Source organism: Humulus lupulus, chromosome 1 (assembly GCF_963169125.1).
Source record: "Humulus lupulus chromosome 1, drHumLupu1.1, whole genome shotgun sequence".
NCBI classification, from domain to species: Eukaryota; Viridiplantae; Streptophyta; class Magnoliopsida; order Rosales; family Cannabaceae; genus Humulus; species Humulus lupulus.
Window position 1 is genome coordinate 242,471,295 of NC_084793.1, and position 13,183 is coordinate 242,484,477.

The 13,183-nt window shown below is 35.5% G+C and overlaps 1 long non-coding RNA gene across 1 annotated transcript; it reads left to right on the top strand.

Annotated features, from left to right (window-relative positions):
- The first annotated feature begins 9,146 nt into the window (after window positions 1-9,146).
- Window positions 9,147-11,604, top strand: LOC133830466 (uncharacterized). Its single transcript, XR_009892054.1, has 4 exons — window positions 9,147-9,405; window positions 10,378-10,433; window positions 10,560-10,732; window positions 11,396-11,604. It is a non-coding gene; the product is annotated as an uncharacterized LOC133830466 (long non-coding RNA).
- Window positions 11,605-13,183: the final 1,579 nt, after the last annotated feature.

Here is a 13,183-nt window from a genome sequence, read left to right on the forward strand (position 1 = left end):
TATGTATGGTTCATTACCGCGAGGAATGGCCAAGAGGTGAGGGTTGCTGGTTTAAACCTAGGGGCGCCAAAATGAATGAGACCTAGGGGCCCTCATGCTTATTTAATAAGTGAACGGTTAGAACCCAAGAAAATGCTCTGATAAGTTATTCCCGGATAGTAGCCATGAATATTAGCCATTCAGTGAGAGTGCCTAGAGATACTAGGGGTTGCCAAGTTTGAGTGAGGCTGAACACCTTAGGGGCAACTGCTCACCAGCACAACTGATTAAGATAGAAGTCTCTGTAAAAACGTGTAACTTCGATTACACTCTTGGATAAGTAGTGACTCCCTAGGTAACTTGATGGTTACCCTTGTGAGGGATTTACTCTTGGATAAGTAGCGATGCCCTAGGTAACACGATAGTTACCCTTGATGGGGATATTTATTGGCTCGATCTTAGTGTTGAGACTTGGTTCTCTCTTACAGATTAGCATTTATGTTGGAGGGCATGTTATGCCCGAATTGTTGGAAATTGTCAAGCGTTGGTGTTGAATTATATTGTTATATATTATATCTGCTTGCTCTGGGATTTTCTGAGTGCAGAGATTTATTTGTTGATAAGAACTAGTTGTGATATAATATATCTGCTTGTTCTGGGATTTTCTAAGTGTAGGAATTTATCTGTTTATATGAAATAATTTGTCATTGGTTATCAGGCATGACCATAAGTTTGCCAATATGCTTTTGCGTTCTTGAAATTGATTCTGTAGGGTCTGAATGGATCCGGAACCCTAATTCTCTGCATGCTTTTGTTTTAAAGTTGAACTTACTAAGCGTTTTCGCTTACCTAGTTGTTTCCTGTTGTAGGTAAGAACAAGGGCAAGGCAGAGCAGTGAGCGCTGGAGTCTACCTTGTGAATGTACATGTGGACCGATCTTTTGGGAAGCCGTTTTATTTTTGGAAATGTTGTGTTATTTTCTTAAACTAGGCTCACTCTACTCTTTATAAAATATGTTTGTATTAAATGTTAAGTATGGTCATACGACTTTTAATTTTTTATTTTATACGAGTTTTTGAGACATTTGGTTAAATGAAAACATTTACATTTCCGCATTATCGAGTCTTAAAAATTCAGGTCGTTACAGGGACATATTGGTCGAGACAGAATTTACAGACTAACAAATGATGGTCCTTTAAGAGAACTATCTATTAGTTCTCTCCTGGTCTGTGAATCCTGCCTAAAAGGAAAAATGACCAAGAGACCTTTCTCTGCTAAAGGTTCAAGAGCCACAGAACCACTTCAACTTGTACATACGGACGTTTGTGGTCCATTAAATGTCCAATCTAGAGGAGGTTATGAATATTTCGTCACTTTAATTGATGATTATTTGAGATATGGCTACCTATACTTAATGCAAAAGAAATCCAAAACTTTTATTAAGTTAAAAGAATTCTGAGCAGAAGTTTAAAAGCAATTTGGTAAATCACAAAAAGTATTTCGATCAGATCGAGGTGGAGAGTACTTAGATTATGAATTTGAGGACGATTTACGTGAGCATGGTATTCAATCCCAACTCACTACACTTGGAACACCACAACAAAATGGTGTTTGAGAAAGACGAAACATAGCCTTATTGGATATGGTTAGATCGATGATTAATTTCTCATCATTGCCATTGTCATCATGGGGTTATACAATAAAATGTGCTCTACACATACTCAATGTTGTTCCATCTAAGTCTATTCAGAAAATACCATTAGAATCATGGAATGGTACAAAACCTAGTTTACGTCATTTCCGTATATGGGGTTGTCCTGCACACTTGCTTAAAGGAGAGACTAGGAAGTTGGAATAATGCACTGAAGTATGCATGTTTGTAGGATATTCCAAAGAAACAAAAGGTGGTGTATTTTATAGTCCTAAAGATAACAAAACATTTGTATATACAAATGCTACTTTTTTGGAGCATGACTATATAAATAACCAGAAACCTCATAGTAAAGTCGTACTTGAGGAAATTGTCTCAAATAAACAAGACCAATCACTAGCAGTGGCAAATGAAAAATGGCCAGAGGATATCATATGTTCTAGTCAAAACAATGGAGAGCTTCGTCGTAGTGGGAGGGTTGGTAAACAACCATTTCGCTATGAACATGAAGTTCAAATGCTTGTGTCTGACACGAACAAAGATGATCCATTGACAAATAGAGATGCAATGGAAGATTCTGACAAAGAAAAATGGCTAAACGCCATGGACCTTGAAATGGAATCGATGTATTCCAATTCTGTTTGGACTCTTAAAGATCCACTTGAAAATATTAAACCTATTGGTTGCAAATGGATATTCAAGAATAAGAGAGGAGCATATGGGAAAGTATAGACTTTCAAAGCAAGGCTAGTAGCAAAAGGATACACACAGAAAGGAGTTGATTATGAAGAAACTTTTTCACCTGTGGCCATGCTTAAATCTATCTGTATACTCTTATTCATAGCTGCTTGCATGGATTATGAATGGCTTTCTTGACAAAACAACTTTTTTGAATGGCTATCTTGACGAAACCATTTACATGTCTCAACCAGAAGGGTTTGAAGTTAAAAGTCAGAAGCAAAAAGTTTGCAAGCTTCTTAAGTCTATTTATGGACTCAAACAAGCTTCAAGATCTTGGAGTCTTAGATTTGATGAAACAATTAAAACGTTTGGTTTTGAACAAAATGTTGATGACCCTTGTGTTTACAAACAAATCAAAGATAAGATTTTGGTATTCCTCATTCTTTATGTTGATGATATTCTACTCATTGGGAATGACATAGAAACTTTATCAAAAGTAAAGAAATGGTTAGTTGAGCAATTCCAAATGAAGGATTTGGGAGAAGCCAAATATGTTTTTGGAATTCAGATCTGTAGAGATCGAAAGAACAAAATTTTGGCACTGTCTCAAGCAACTTATATTGATAAAGTGATAGAACGCTTTGGCATGCAAAACTCCAAGAAAGGCACTATGCCTACCCTGTCAGGAGTTAAATTGTCTAAAGAACAATGTCCGCAAACACCTTAGAATAGGAGGACATGAGACAATATCCCTATGTATTTGCGGTAGGCAGTCTAATGTATGCAATGCTGTGCACTAGACCTGACATCTATTATGCAGTAGGGATAGTCAGCTGCTATCAATCCAATTCTAGATTGAGTCATTGGACAACATTAAAGAATATCTTCAAGTATCTCAGACATACTAGAGATTACATGCTTGTGTATCCAAGTGCAGACCTGAACCCCACTGAATATATTGATTCTGATTTTCAATCAGACAAAGATAGTCAAAAGTTGACATCTGGATCAGTTTTCACACTTGGAGGAGGTGTTGTAGTTTGGAGAAGTATTAAATAATCCAGTATTGTAGATTCCACGATGGAAGTCAAATACATAGCAGCTTGTGAAGCAGCTAAAGAGGTTGTGTGGCTCGAGAAGTTCTATATTGATCTGGAAGTTGTTCCAGGCATTGATAAGCCACTTGTTTTGTACTGTGAAAACATTGGAGCAATAGCTAATTCAAAGGAACACATAAGTCACAAGAGGGGAAAGCACATTGAGAGGAAATATCACTTGATCCAAGAGATAGTCAACCGAGGAGATGTTACTGTCTTGAAGATTGCCTCTGAATATAATCTTGCAGATCCGTTCACAAAGACTTTATCTGTTAAATCTTTTCAGGGCCTTGTAAGAAGCATGGGGTTAAGGAGAATGCCTCATTTGCTTTAGGGCAAGTGGGAGATTGTTGGGAATTGTGCCCTTAAAGCAATTGTAGTTGACAATGGTTTTAATGAAATGAATTAAATTATTGTGTATATGTATCTTATGTACTATTTTTTGTTAATAATATTAAGTAAATATTACAAAATTCTCAAGTTCATCTATGTGGTCTAATTCTCATATTGGTATGAGATGAGAGGATCGAGATTGAGATGATGGACTTAAATACGTCGCAGTAAAATAAAGTTGTGAAATCTTTAGATTAATTACTGTTAGTACGGTCCACCAGTATTATTAACATATGTGACCTAGATATGGGTTACTAGTGTAGTAGGAAACTTTAGTGGAGGTACTTCGCATAGTGAGAGTATGTAGAACTGGACCAGATGTGATTTGATAATACTTGTTTAAATATCATTTCGTAGTATTATAAAACACATCAACTGATGATCATATACAAACTAATCTTAATCCTGAAGTTACTATGAACTCCTATATATGTCATTGGATCCTTTGATTCATGCATCACAGTTTGTCAAATGATCAGGCTAAGAACTATTGTTTTGGGGACTCAATGGTGTATATGGCTGGGGACATAGCTTAACAGATATGGAATCTATACCTTCTTATAGATTGAATGATGGTTCCCTATTGCGTTGGCTTTTGGAACTAAAAAGGCTATTGATGTCAAATTCATAATCAGATTATGAATTAACCTTCACTAGTAAAGTCAATGGTACACTAGGAATCAAGATATAATTAAAAGGGTAAAACAATAATTTTATTCCTACTTAATTATGAATCATCAATACATGATTAATTTGTATGTAATGATTATATCAATGAACATTTTATGGTTACAATAAAGTACTCAGTAAATACATGTCTTTAATTCTTAAGAGTTCAATCTTATATTTATAGTGGAGTAATCATGAGATTAATAAATATGATTTGAATCAAAGAGTTTTGTTGAATAATCTTTTATTTATTGGAGCTTGGAATTATTGGTCCATAGGTCCCCGAGGCGGCTCTATCAAAATTATTCAAGGTAAGAGTTGATACAAGGGTCAAACTATGAATGGGCTATTTGAAAGAATATTTATTCTTCGGGATAAATATACAATTATGTGATAATTGAGGTTACACTATTTATTATTGCATTAATGCAATTTTCCAAATTGTGTAGAAATAAAAGAAATTGATTTAATCAATTATTTTATTTAAGTGAGAAATGATAAACATGGATAGTCAAAATTGGTTTTGATTATTATATTTATTTAATTAATAAAAAGATAATAATGAAAATTCAAATTTTGAATTTTGAATTTTGAAATTCAAGCTGTTATATTTTCCTTAAAAATATGATAACTTTTTTGAATTTCTAACTATTAATTAATTAAAATAAATATGCATGAAAAATCAAATCCTCTTATTTTAGGGAGGTGTTACACACATAGGGCTTCCTAGACTCTGATAATAATCAGTTATTGGTTTTTTTGATTTATTTTATTAATTAATAAAACATTTAAAAATGGTTTTTAAAATAGAATGTAAGACTTTGTCTTTTATTATTATTAAGATGATCGATTTTATTTTATTATTATTATGATAATAATACCTATATATTCTATATGATAGAAAATAGGAGAATAAGTTTTTACAAGTAGAATCAGAAAAACTGATCATTTTTTCCTCACAAAAGATAAACCTTTCTCTCTAGCCTATAATCAAGAGTCTCATGTATTGAGAATACTTTTGATTCAGAAATTTGATTCTTATTCTCTATGGGCCTACCCACATTTTGAGGTGTAGAGAACCTCTTAGAAGATCTTGGTTAGAGTACTCTAGCGAGGATAGGAATATCGAAATATATACGAAAATATTCAAGGATTCTTGATAGGCTACAAGAGGTAAATCATTTCGTATCATTTATACATATACATATTTTGTCGATTAACATATTTCATATTAAAGGATCCTCATAAAAAAAATTATATGGAATTTTTTTGTTATATACAATACTACCATTACCGCAATTTTCGCTGCGCACTAGGAACAATTCCTAACATCAAAGTCCACGGTCCTCGTGTCAAGCTTGGCTTTACTTGCATCAAGGTCGGTCTTCAGACAACCAACCTTGACTTCGGAGGTTGCGAGGTTGTCTTGGGCTTCTTTCAAGGCATCCTCGCTTTTGGTATGGGCTTCTTTGGCCTCTTTGAGGACATCCTCGGCCCTGATCTGGGCTGCCTTGGCCTCGAAGGTGAGCATCTCACTTGTCGCAACCTTGTTTGACAAGAGGGAATCTTGGCGCAAGAAACCAAGGAAGGCCTGAAATAAAATGAAGAGTTAGATAGACAAGAGGGCAAGTTAATGGAATATTTAAAAGATAAGAACACTTACCAAGAACCCAAGCTCCAAGCTCTGGTCGAGGATGGTTGTGGCATCATCACCCTTCAAAAACCTCCACACCAGAGTGTCAAGACTGTTGCAAGCTCGACTCGCACAGGAGAGTAGCTCGGAGGAGAGGTCGGCTCCCAAGGTACCAGCCTCATTGTCCAGGAGGAATTCTCACTCATGAGTTGAGGCCAAGAATTTGCGAACCACTTTAAGGATGAGAGCACTAGCTGGCCTCGTTGCGTCGAGGTCAGCAATTTTTTTCCCATATCACTAGCAGGGATCTTGTTGGAGGGTGGAGGAGGAGTCTTCAACTTTAGAGGAGGAGGAAGAGTCTTTGGTTTTGAGGCTAGAGGAGCAACCAACTTCGAGGAGGGAACTGTCTTCGAGATCTCCAAAGGGGGGTTTCCAGAGACCTTCATGATCTTGGCGAGAGGAGGCGCATCCTTTTTTTAGGACACGCGGCCTCGTTTTCCACCATGAGCCTTGGGAGTCATCCCGAGGATAGTGTCTAGGTCAGAATCCATATCGCCTACAAAACAAAAGTATAGACACATTAGAATCGATCACATATAAGTACATTTAAAGTTAGTAAGTGGGGAAACCTAATTGGAAGGTGTACTCGAAGACCAAGAAATTATTAGGTCATCCAAGGAGATCTCGATGACTTGAGTAGGTTCCTTGGATGAATCTGATTCCTCACCTCGAAATGTGGGTGACAACTCGGACTGTTCTCTCCATTCATTCGAACCATATTGGAATCCTATACTTTCCCACATTTCGTTTATACTATACATGATTTGGGACTCAGATAACCAACTATCATCTCTATGAACCTTAAATCTACCCCTCACCAGGTCATAAAGTTACTTTGGGGTCACTAAAAGAGACTAGTATATTTGGTTCCCCTTCTAAAAGGGTGGGATACCAATTGGACATGTTGAGTACAACTTTACCTCCAGTTGAGATCTGGGATGCCTCGTCTTGAGCCTCATTGCTTGACCTTGAGGGTTCGCTTTGGGCTGAGCTCAAACCCTTCCTCCTCTTTTTCTTCGAAGGGTTAGAAGGATGGGGGAGTGGGACGTCTTCTCATCGGGCATACATACGAGTCCCGACATCATCCGTAGACTTTCCTTCACCGAGGAGACCGCATAGGCGAAAATTATCCTCGTGAGGGAGGTAATGGAGGGACCAATGGCCATAAGGAGGCTTCAAGATTTCATCTCGAAGGTCCATCATCTCTTTAGTTGCCTTCGGGTGATCAAAATTGTTTGTACAACAAAAAAATATAACTATTCAAGCTCAAGGAAAAGACAAAATCTAAGTTCAAAAACTACGAAGATATGACTTATGTGGACGTTGGAATGAGTAGAATTTGGACGGTTCGAGGTCATTTGTACAGAAAAATTGGGTCTTGAAGTTTGGAGGATGGTTGGGGATATTCTCGAATAACTGCTTCACTCAAGGCCAGCTCAAGAGATCGTAGAATCCATCCCCATCTTTAGCCCGTGTGGGGTTGATTTTCAAGCAAAAGAGATATAATATCTCTTAGGTCGATGGTCCTTTCGACTTCATTTCACGACAAAGCAACCTCAGTGTCGCTAAAACTCGTTAAGAGTTGGAAGGGAATGATATCAATCCAATCAATAAACTCTATAAAGTAATCCTTTAAGGCCAAGAATGCCCCAGCTCACATGTGCTCATGACTCCAAGCCGCGAGCTTGATGTTCCTATCCGGGTTGTACTCACCCAGAGCATAACTACTCCTCTCGAGAGGCTCGGGAGCTCAACACATTAACTCGTCAAACAATTTTATGCCATGGAAAGATAGAAAATCTTATATTTGTGTTGTGGAGGTAATCGAGCTCTTATATAGGCCGGCCTCAAAAAATTCGCCTTTGGTGGTAGGAATGGAAGATGCCACAAGGGTTGATGGAGGGTTTTGGCTTGATGAGCTCTCCATGATCTCGAAGGAGAGCTCGTGAGAGTGAAAGGCAATGGAAACTTTAAGATTGGGGTCTAATGGAATGGGCCTAATTTTTGGATAAAGGTTGGGATAAACGGCTACTCGCAATCTCCTTTTTTTCCCTTCTTTAACCTCAGTTATCTGGCGTTAAAAATAGGCATTGATGTCCTCACGTTTAGTTCATTCTTTATACTCCTGTATCTGTCTTTGTTTGCACGACAATAGAGATTCAATTTGAGGTGATGGAGGTTGGTATGAGATGGCAAGGTCGAGCCCCCACCGATTCTTCAAAGACGACATCATCTAACAATAAAGAAAATGGTGAGACCCCATCATTTAAGAAGATATGTATACAGAAAAGATCTTAAAAATTTGAGCTTGAGCTTGAAGTAACGAGAGAATAGTTTCGAGTCATTCGGGATAATATTCATGTTATGGAGCTCGAAACATGGAGCAGGCTCGAAAGTATGCTGGGATAACAGCTTACACTATTACAATTCCCTATAAACGTGGGATTTGTTATAGTCGTGTGTCAACCACCCTATTTTTAAGGGATATTTGTTTGACTAAATACATTTGATTGTATTTTAATATATTCTTTTGTATTTCAAATTCAATTTAGATATCTTGTAACTTCCCTTAAATTAAGGGAATATATATTTTGTAAATCAGGTCTATAATATAGCCTAGATCATAGTCATTTAAAGGACACACACAAATTTTGTACTAAAGCTCTGTGAAATTGCTTTAACACAGACTACATAATAAAAGTGACTCGTGGACGTAAGAAGATTTAACTACTGAACCACATAAAAATCATTGTTCTTTCTTTTATTCCTTTATTGTTTCTAAGTGCTTAATCGTTCTTATTTAATTTTAGTTGATGAAAAAACGTTTTCAACATGTTTGGTAAGCTGTTTTTGTTTTATATATTTTTTTTTGTCATCATTGATCAAGTACCGTTTTCTTTACTGCAACTACTGGCCAGTAAGAAAAACATGATAACCCTTGAGCTTCAGGTTTTGTACCCCAATTCTGGTCCTTTACTTCTCATTTGCATTTTTTAGCCTATATAGGTTCCCAAGCACCATTGCATTTTTTTTTACGGTAATAAATAAATAAACCCGTTTTGTCAAATGTTCTAATTAAGGCCACCAAGTATGGCTTTGGGTGTTCCACTAATGCAAAGTTTCAGGTCTGTCTTGGTCTCACCAAAATGGCATTTTAACTACTACAATCGGAATCTTGGAGGGATAGTAATAAGTGACTTGGTCACACGTGCATACGGATTCAACATTTACTTTGAATAATGGTATGACACAGACCGACTGCTTTCTTTCCCTTTTCTTTGTTATTTTTATTATTTAACTAGTGGCTTGAAGTTTAAAAATTGGATCCTCATTGTTTGACCAAGAACCATGTGAAGGTTTGAATAGTAGTAACAAATTGACCACAATATGTATGAATATTTATATAAAAGTCAATTTCATTCGTGATAACAATGAACCTTATCAGATGGTTATGTATTACATACATTGGTAACTCGAAAAAAAAAATCATACTTCACGTTTTAGAAGTCTGCAATTAAGAAACTAATTGGGAATTTTTTGATAGACACATTATATATGTTTACCAGAAAGTGTATGCTGATACAAATAACACTTTTTAGCCTTTCAAATTTCTTTGGCTTGAAAACATCTTTGAATAATTTAAACACTGTTGCTTAATTATTTGGTCTTTTCATCATGTTTTTCAACAAGGTAATATATTTGAATCTGTATTTATCATGGACAGCTTGGCCATGTTTTTTGGTCTAAGTTCTTGCAGAAGTTGTATCTAGCCAGAGCGGTACCTCGTTCTGTGTTTTACTTGATGCATTCTGCCTTTTTGGCCTCCTCGGCAAAGGGACAGATATACTTAACAAGACAAAGACAAAGACACACACACATATAAGTATATATATTCAGTGCATCAGTAAGTTGACATGTTTATGTTTTTTTTACAAGTTGTTATAAAACAAAAAAAAATACAGAAATATAGAGTTATATTTATAATGAAAACACAGAAAGATATTTATGTGCATGCCCATAATGACAATACTATGTGGGCAATTGACTGATGCTTTTGGAAATAACCATAACAGCAAACACATAGTTCATGTAATTTCAGGTAATAAAAGACTAATGTTATGCTTGATTGATTTAATCAATACTGTAGTTTGTTAATGTTATACTAATACAGAACAACTATTTTATATTGATTATCTTTTCTAAAATAATATCAGGTTTCTATAAAAATTGTTTACTTGGCAATTGGGGCTGCTGCAACATTTCTCTACAAGTACTTCTCATGCTCAAGCCATACCAAATTTGTTTTATGCTTAGAAAAGTTGCTTGTAATAATCTACCAATATATGTAAAGTGCAATTAACACCTTTTTTTTTTTTTTTTTGTAAATGTTGTTTAGAGATGGCTTGCTGGATGGCCACATGAAAGAGACAGGATGCAATGCGTTTGTAGCTGAACACTATATTGAGACAAGATATAGTTTTCTTTGATAAAGAGACCGACACAAGCGAAATTGTTGGCATTATGTTTGGTGACACTTTTTTTTTAATCCAAGATGCAATGGGAGAGAAGGTAACTGCTGAAATAATTCAAATATGTGCATTGCAATGTTGTGCATGACCTTTTAGTTTTAGTAGCTAAATAATGTGTTGCAATTGTGATTGCTTTGGTTAGAGGATAACATTCAAAACATCATCATCATCATCTCCAAAATGGCATCCTCTAGACAAACTGCTAATGCCCAAGCAGCAAATGTAGTTGATCAAACATTTAGTTCAATAAGAACTGTATGTATTTATGTTAAAATTTGATTTCACTTTTCAATAAAAGGATATACTATAACTATACACTTTCTTCAATTTCAAAACTTAGGTTGCGCATCAAGCTATTTCTAATTACAAAAAATTGCATCAAGCTATTTCTAACTACCAGGAAAAAGTTAATTATTTTTGGATTCCTTTATGAAAGTATTCTCAGTATTTTGAAATGAGCATTCAAATGTCTTGTCTTTATACTATAAAGTTATATTTGTTATATTTTGAAATAAAAATAATCGAGTATATATAACATTCAAATGAGTGCACGTTCAACGCACTTGCCTTCTAACTAGAATATAAATATATATAATATAAATGTATGTATGTTTACTTTGTCTCCTGTTGCAAGTCAATTGTGTTTTTGGGTATTTATTCTTTCTCTGCGTTGTAAATCAATTGTGTTTTTTTATGTTTGCAGGTGGTGGTGCTCGTGATGATGAGGATTTGAGATTGTATTTTATATTATGCATAAATTAATTGTGTTGAGCATTTGCATCTATGTTATTGTTCTTGATTTTGATTTTGTACTGGGTTTTATTTCTAATTTTGATGATGATAGAAAATATACTACTGATTACTATGTCATTGTGTAAACTTGACATTGCAGATCGAATATAGACATGTTGATTATGCTCAAATTTATGGGATGATCAGATTCTTCTTTTGTGGACTGCTTAATTTTGTCCACTGTATTCTTTAAGAGTAAAGGAAGTCTCAGTCTGAAATTTAAAAAACTAAGGCTCGAGATTCAAGCAACAAGACTGTAAGGCATATTCGTGTCAAATGTGGAAGTCATATATGAGTTGTTATGATTGTTCTTTGTTCAATTTGATGTTTATTTGTTGTTTTTGGATAATTTGTTGTGTAAATGAGTACGGTTTGTATATATGAGTTTGATTTTGGACAATTAATAAAGATGTATTTTTATATTATGGTTGGAATGTTATGTTTTGTTATTATCACATTTGATTCAATATTTTTGTAATTTTTAAATATATATATATACTATTAGTGACAACATTGTGAAGCAATTTATTTTGTTATTTTAGATATATTTTTTAGCGACAATTATTGTCGTTGTAGAAAGTTTACACAAGAAATTATGAATGAATATAGTGGTTGAAAATAGAGAATTGAAAAAAAATTATCATATTTTACATAGGATGTCAGTCTCCAAAAAATCGTCGTCTTATATATTGTAGGGGACGATGCTTGCACATAAATTGTCATCTCATGTATTGTAGGAGAACGACACTTGAGCAGGAATTGTCGTCTCATTTATTGCAGTGGATGATGCTTGCACAAAAACTGTCTTCTCATGTACCATAAGAGACAATGTTTGTATAGGAACCATAGTCTCATGTACGACAAGAGATGACGATTTTATTTAAACCGTCGTTTCATTCTTTACATGGCATGACATTACATGAGACGATGGTATTAGAACCGACGTACGAGAGTCCAGACAACAGTTTAAAACCATCGTCTCATGTCAATTTTGTAGTAGTAAGGTAAGAAAACTGCATCTAGTATGTAATGCATGTGATGCATAAGATATGTGTGATTAGGGTATGGGATGAATGTTGAATATGAGATTGATCAGAGCTTGAGTCTCTGTAAATGTGCATGATCATAATTATGCTAGCGAATGTTGAGTAAGCATGCTGAATGCCTTATATTTGGATATTTGACATATGATATATGCTTGGGTGCATTGTTTACTTGTGAGTGGTACTGACTCATTATTCAGACACGGCACGAGTCGTATGGAATTGACCTATGAGTCAAGAGCGATATAAGCGCATTGAACGCAGAGCCGAAATGATTAGATCTAATCAACATGAGCATTAAATGCTTGACCGACCCCAAATTCGATGAAAACTAAAAGCGTTTGTCTAGTCTAAAGGCTAGTTACTTAGAGCCAGGGCCAAAAGGTTCAGGTGACTGTAACGTCACGTGGCTTAGGGTACAGAGCCCAAGTGCGTGACTCATTAGTCACTTATCTGATTAGGGTGCAGAGCCCAAGTGTGTGACTCATTAGTCACTTATCTAATTAGGGTGCGGAGCCCAAGTGCGTGACTCATTAGTGACTTATCTGATTAGGGTGCAGAGCCCAAGTGCATGACTCATTAGTCACTTATCTGATTAGGGTGCAGAGCCCAAGTGTGTGACTCATTAGTCACCGATAAAGTGTGTGACTCATTAG